This window comes from Ailuropoda melanoleuca, chromosome 12 (genome assembly GCF_002007445.2).
Source record: "Ailuropoda melanoleuca isolate Jingjing chromosome 12, ASM200744v2, whole genome shotgun sequence".
NCBI classification, from domain to species: domain Eukaryota; kingdom Metazoa; phylum Chordata; class Mammalia; order Carnivora; family Ursidae; genus Ailuropoda; species Ailuropoda melanoleuca.
The window spans coordinates 24,796,448-24,804,146 of NC_048229.1; positions in this window are offsets into that span (position 1 = coordinate 24,796,448).

Here is a 7,699-nt window from a genome sequence, read left to right on the forward strand (position 1 = left end):
AGGCACAAGTAGGAACTAAGCTGGGGGCATCTCTCTTTGAGGGACAATAATAGGAAAATGCCCACTCCACAGTTTTTCTGGCTGGGACTTAAGCAGTTAGACAGACTAAGTTATCACTAATCAAAGGCTGAGAGGGGTGAAAGCTTTAAGAATCCCAACAAATTCAACAGATTCAAAGCAAGTGCTGAGTTCAGAGTCTATCAAGGCACTTTTAGGTCTGGTTACATGTTGGGGTCACATGCAGGCCTTAACGTATGTACAATTCCTGGTCATTCCTGCTCTCCAACTTTTGCAACCCTTGTATCACTTTTTATTGAACATGACTTCTATTTCTCTAAATAGGAGATGAAGTTTAATCTACTTTGCATCGGCCACAGATATTTACTAGAAATGTAATGTCACAGGCATAATAAAGAGATCCTGAACCCACAAATAAAAAAAAGAAGGTGGAGGTTTTCAGTCTCATGCTTATCATTTACTATTTTTAGACACACTATTAGAGACACCAAACACAACATGGTCCATAAGATAATCAAACAACACACACATACATTCAGTACGCTAAAATTTTTAAACTTCGTATTTTCCTGATGCTTCAATGTCCCCACAAACAGGCTGTGAACACCAGGTGACCAAATGCACCAGTGTGATAAGGCTGGCACTGCCACAAGTTCCCCTCCTTGCTTTCTCCTGTCTCTGACTCCTGTTGGTCTGTCTTTGGTCTGTGTTTCTGTCTCTCTCTGCTCCCCTCCTGCTTGGATGAACCAGCTTCCTGGGCTCTCCTCCCATCTGGCCCTGAGTCTGCATCTGGCCTCCTTCTTCTAGGACCTGTGAGTATAATCAATTCTTTAATTTCATAAGCCTCTCCAAGTATAATTTCTGCTGCCATGTTGGAGTGATCCTTAAAGACTCCACAAGGGGAATTACTCCTCCATTTGGCCAGGGGGATGGGACGATTCTGAACTCTGGGGAAAGTCCCCAAGAGATGCCTTTGACTGAGCACTTACCACCTGGCTTGCTTACTGCGATGTGACTGTCTGCACCATCTGGGAATGCTCCCTGTCTTGGCGTTCAGTGCCCTGCTCCGCGCTGGTCTGTGTTGCCCCTTCCTTCGGAGTGCAGCCAAGTCTGCCTCTCAAAGTGCCGACCCTGTCCCCAACTCAACAATACACTCGGGATACCGCTCTCCCACCGCGATCCTGACAGGAAAGGGTAATTATCCTCTGGCTCCCGGATCCCCAGGCACCCAGGATGTGAAGCGATACTTCTCAACGTGCCTCTGGTGACTGGGATTTCAGGAGGTCTCCAGCCACCGAGCCACGCACCTCCCTGAGGGGCACCGCTGCAGGCTGGCCGAGGCCTGTGCTGAAAGGGAGACCCGTGCGCAGGGCTCGGTGTTTTCTAGTAGCCCTTGGGGAGGATCACTCGCACCCCTCCCTCTGGGGACAGGCGGCACGTTCACCTCACAGGCCTCCCCGACCCCTCCTAAGGGTCCTGGCTGCCCCCACCCCAACCCGCATCCTTCCCATGGTTGCTCGTGGTCCCAGCCCCTCTGAGGCTGACCAGGACGCCCTGGAGAGGGAGCCCACCACTTGGAGAGATGGTCAGGTGTGATGAGGGAACGGAAGGCAAGCTGAGGACAAAGCAGAAGCTGACACCCTACAACTCCCCCCATGGGATGTATGTGACATTCCTCAGGCACTCCTGGCTGCCCTGAAGGACAAAGAATCAGTTCTTACTACCTACAGCCCATTGACAAGTCCTTGAAACAGGCAGAGTGACATTCCTCTGAAGTCAGCTGCCTCCGATGTTAATACTTTGCTNTTAATACTTCGCTAAGGGCAAAAGGCAGTCCTGGCCTGATCCCCTCCCCTCCACCAAGATCCTGTAAGTCTACTTTAACGTATAAAAATTCCTTTGGAAACTTCCTTTATCTCTAACGCCCCCCCCCCACTGCCCCGACAAGATACGTGTTGGCAATCATCCCCCAAGCATATGGCCCACCGATATACATCTGAAGGGTCTCGTGACTAAGGTTTTAAGGTGTTTTTTTTTTTTTAAGATTTTATTTATTTATTTGACAGAGATAGAGACAGCCAGCGAGAGAGGGAACACAAGCAGGGGGAGTGGGAGAGGAAGAAGCAGGCTCACAGCAGAGGAGCCTGATGTGGGGCTCGATCCCAGAACGCCGGGATCACGCCCTGAGCCGAAGGCAGACGCTTAACCGCTGTGCCACCCAGGCGCCCCTAAGGTTTTAAGGTTTTATTAGACGGTAATAAATGACCCTTTCCCAACAGTAGCTAGCCCCCTCAAGGTCCTGAAGACCTTGCTTCCAAAATTCCTTAGAGACTTACACTATCCCTAGCCCCCTCCCCACTTGAGGGTATAAAATAGGCCATTCCTCATAACCCCGGGGGCAGCAGCTCTTTCTGCCCACGGGTCCTGTCCCCGTGCTTTAATAAACCACCATTTTGCACCAAAGATGTCTCAAGAATTCTTTCTCGGTCGTCGGCGACAGACCCCACCCCACTGAACCTCATGTATATTCCCCAAACTCATCAGGTGGACAGCCCACCAGAGGGAAAACAACTAGCTACCTGCAGATAAGAGCCATTCTAAAAGGTTTTGCTAAGAGAAGAGGGAAAAGAAGAGAAAGAAAAAGGAAAAAGGCAAAAAGGACTGATTATCCTGCGGTTGGGACCTCACCAGGGGAAGCTACTGCCTGGAGAGACCAGGGCCGTTCCCCTCCGGCTTTCAGCTTATCAAGCAAAGACAGGAGCAAAGCCTGGGGGGTGGGGGGAGCCTGCCGCTTTAGGGCATATGGGCCTAAGATGATGGCGGAAAAAAGGAACTTTACACCCCAGGTAATAAGCAAACGCAGGTGTGGTGAGCATAATGCTAGCTCTAAATTGCTTATTGATTTGAAAACAGACCCCTTGATGCAGGGGGAAAAAGTTAAAAGGTGATTAAATAAATTGTGCATGTTTGTATGCATATGTACATGTAACTAAATTAAAACAAGTTTCCATAATTTGATCTAACAGGATAAAAAATTTTACATACTAAAGAATTTCTATAACAAAAACAGATTGAACTGGCACAGACTGGCTTTCCTGCCTGTACAATCCAGGCTCTAAAACAGAACTAACATTTGCTGGAATGCACCAGTAGACAAAATATTATGGGCGCAATCAATACTGGGGCTTAAATTGTAGTTTTGCCTGAGGGTCCCATTCAGTTTAAACCGTGTACCCCTATAACCTAAAGAAAGTAACCAAACAGAAAATTTTTTAAATGGCTATGCCTCACTTCAGCTGTAGTTTTTTCCATAGTTATAGTACCCATTGCACTAAAATATTCCACGCTGGGCAGAGATGCTGTGCATAATAAATAGTAACATTAAAGACATTTTTGACAATGACAAGTTGGCTTGATAAATGAGACCCCATAAACGCCCAGCTAAAATAGTTAATATGGCCGAATGTAAGTTAAACCAGGGCCTTCAGGATTGAAACTTATTATGTGAAACCTAATTAATAAAGGGGTAATTATCCCACTGAGCCTCCAGCCCAGTTTTGCCTGGTTTTAAATCTTGGTGTGGGCAGGGAGGGGGACAACTCCTGGTGGATCTCTACAAACTTGATGCTGTGGTCGCATCTATCAAGGGCCCATACTCAATATCCAGTATTATTAAAATTACCGATTCTACTCTATCAATAACTGGTAAATAGTTTGCACTTATAGATTTGGCTAACATGTTCTGTTCGGCTCAGTGTATTTCAACAGTTCTTCTTCTTGCCGCCCCCGTGACTTTTAGTCACACCAGTGGAATCCCCTCATGCCTTTTGCTTATGTATTCCCCCCTTTCCCTCAATAAAGGCACATGCCTAGCAGTCCTCAGTCTTTCTGGGTTCCTCACATGCTTGCTTGAGCCAGTTCCCTGGGAGCTCCCCCATATGGCTTCCTGAGTGATGCCTCCTTCCGCTAGGACTTGTAAGCATAGTAAATCCTTTGTTTTGGGGGCGCCTGGGTGGCTCAGATGGTTAAGTGTCTGCCTTCCGCTCAGGTCATGATCTCTCCAGGTCCTGGGATTGAACCACATCAGGATCCCGGCTCAGCGGGGAGTCTGCTTCTCCCCCGGCTTAAGCTCTCTCTCTTCAATGAATAAATAAAATCTTTGAAAAAAAAAATCCTTTCCTATGTCTCTGTGAGTGTAATCTCTGTAACCCTGTTGGAGTGATCCTTAAAGTTCCCACAAGGGGGACTTACTCCCCCATTTACAACACACACACACACACACACACACACACACACACGCAGTGAATCACTCACCTGTCATCAGACAATAGGTGTATACTTAGAAGTTAGGAGCTAAGCACGCTCTTACACGTCTTTCATGTAAGAGGATGAAGATTTGAGTTCAGCGTATTTACTTAGGAAGAAGACTCCAGATGCAGCATAGTAGTGAACACAGAGGTTAAATACCAGGCACTCCTGGGACAGGAAGATGAGGACTGGACATTTCAGGAACCCCTGGAAAATATGCCTCCTACCTGTATTTATCAGGGCTCATAATGCAACCTCAGGAGAAACAAGATCATAAAATTTCCACACAGTATTTATTAGGTTTTCTTTTTTTCTTTTTCTTTTTTAATTCCAGTATACTTAGCATACAGTGCTATATTAGTGCCAGGCGTATTAGGTTTTCTAGTAAATATTCTATTTCTGTGTTTTGCCTAGAGAGAAGGTCTATATACCAAATTACATTTCCTTGGGGGGAGAGTGACTGTCATGGTCACAGAGCACAAATGAAAAGGGGGCATTTTATCCTCAGGATAAAGGTCTGGGCCACCGTGAGGTCAGCCCCTTGATGGGAAGTAATTATCATCTCATCTGTAACTCTACTGACCAAGCCTGTATACAGACTTGAGATGATCTCAGAAGAACGTTTGAGAAGGGTTTAAATTGCTGTATGCTGTAATAAGTACTAATTACTGTATCCAGAGAGAACTGAAGACAGGAGCAGCTAGGGCAAGGCATAAACGCAGTGCCTGAAAGGGCCAGATGAAATCGGCAAGGAAGGTGAGGGCAGCGAGGTCTATGCAGGGGGAGAAGGAAGCCAAGAACAAGGCAGGCCTGTGTTTGTGGCCAACCTGAGGGTTGCATCTCCCAACTAGGATTACTTCTCATTTCTGAGAACCATGAGCAATAACCACCTTGAAGACAAGAGTAATGAGGGGGAAATGAGAAGGAACTGCCAGAGTGTTACAGATGAACCTGGAGAAGTGGAGAAACCTTTAGGCACTGTTTCAGTCAACTTTATAAAGCACCCAACATATCACCCATTATTCTCAATGTATGAGAAAGATCACGGAAGCAAGCCAGAAAACCAGCACCAGGGGCGCCTGGGTGGCTCAGTCGTTAAGCGTCTGCCTTCAGTTCAGGGCGTTATTCCAGCGTTCTGGGATCGAGCCCCACATCAGGCTCCTTTGCTGAGAGCCTGCTTCTTCCTCTCCCACTCCCCCTGCTTGTGTTCCCTCTCTCGCTGGCTGTCTCTCTGTCAAATAAATAAATAAAATCTTTAAAAAAAAAAAAAGAAAAGAAAAAAAAAGAAAACCAGCACCAAACCAGTTAGGGGCAGGGCACCTGAGTGGCTCGGTCAGTTAAGAGTCTGTGTTTTGCTCAGGTCACCATCCCAGGGTTATCGGATTGAGCCCCGCATAGGGCTCCCTGCTCAGCAGGGAGCCTGATTCTCCCTCTGCCTGCTGCTCCCCCTTCTTGTGCTTTCTGTCAAATAAATAAAATCTTTAAAAGAAAAAACAAAACAGGGAAAGAGTAGGGCAGGGTGGGGCTAGGATGAGATACTAAGTAGGGTGGTAAGGGGAGGCCTTTCTGTGAAGCAAGAGTTGAAAAGAGATGGGGGGGAGGCTCGAGTGGGTAGTTGGGGAGGTGAGATCAAAGAAGAAGAAAGAGCAGTTGTGTTTCAGCAAAGCCAGCAGCCAGTGCACAGGGAACCAGAAGAGTTGAAGGAGCTTGTCAGAGAAAAGGTTAGAGAGGCAATATGTGGCTGAGTCCAGTGAGGCTCCCAGGACTCTGCAAAGATTTTGCCTTTTCTCAGAAAAGCTGGGAAACATTGCAAGGTTTTAACCAAAAGATCGACATTTTCTGACTCCTATATTGACAAAATAACGTTGACTGGTGAGTTGAAGAGTTAACCATTTTTTTCTGTCTTCACTTCTGCACTTCAATTAGTTGTATGGTAGGACTTCAGGGAAAGGAGATTTTCACGTCTTTTCCTTTATGTTTTTTTAAAGATTTTATTTATTTGAGAGCGAGCACAAGCAGGGGGAGCAGCAGGCAAAGGGAGAGGGAGAAGCAAGCTCCCTGGGAGCCCAATGTAGGGCTCCATCCCAGGACCCTGGGATCATGACCTGAGTTGAAGGCAGACGCTTAACCAAGTGAGCCACCCAGGCACCCCATGTCTGTTCCTTTCAGAGCTAAAAGGAGATATCTGCACTCTGTCCCTGTCTCATGGCAGGCTGCCCCCTACTGGACGCGGGCTTCCACCTACACGTCCTACAGAACTGCTGTCCCCATGGTCAGCAAAAGTTTATGGTCACTAAATGCAATGGTCACTTCCAGGTCTTTGAAAAGTAGCCACTCTAGTAACTTTGGATGCTTTTAGGCTCTTTCGTTTCTTGAAATCAAATCTATATTCTCCCAGTCTTTCTTTTCCTTCCTATCTATCCACAACTTGTTTTCTGGTTCTTTTGTAAGATGTTATTTCTCTGCCTGCATCACGAATAGGATGCTTCTCTGAGGTCTGAAGAATCGTTAATATTAATAATACATTCAGAAGAAACCTTATCATGGAAGCACACAGTTCACTTATACTATCTCCTTGGGTTGCACTATCTTCTGACCCAGATCTCACTATTTACTGCCCCCCTCCGGGGAGACTGTCAGTCTCCACAGATCACAGGAAAGTCTCTCTCACTAATGTTTTCCCCCTGCTTCTTGGGAGAGCGTTATTAATCACTATTATTTCTGCTAATTGATAGAGGAGACAGAAGGCTTTCCAGAGTTATTCTCAACTCCCCAAGCAGGCACTGTCATTACTGCACAGGTGACTGGATAATTTGAGGTGAGATCAGAGAATTTTAGATTATGTCTTAGGGTTCTGCTGATTCCCCACCACGCATCCTGATTGTGGTGACTGTCACCACAGGTCCGGCCCTGAAAAAAGACATTTTGGATGATTCTCTGTACACCAGTCTGAGCAATTGAGGCTCAGAAGAGAAGGGCTCTGTATTGGAATAACAAATGAAGTGTAACATCTGCAAAGGAACTCTGCCTGTCAGGGTTGGGACCGTATTGACCGAAGCTTCCACATAAAGAGGGGGGATATTTTCTAAGTCATGAACTAGACTTCTGAAGATAGCCTGCAGCTAGAAAACCCCATGCCCATCTCTGATTCCGCTTTGATTTCAGTTGGTGTGATCAATGGTGCAGTTGTTAGTGTAGAACACGGCAACGAAGGGATCTGATTTTCGAGTTACTTCTAGTTACTAGATGGTAATTCTGTAGTTAGTTTCAGACTGTACTTTTAGGATCAGCAGGAGTCATACTATTGTTATCTCCATGTGTGTGATGAGGGATGATACAAGATTTGATAAGTTCTCAGATCATGGGCACCCAC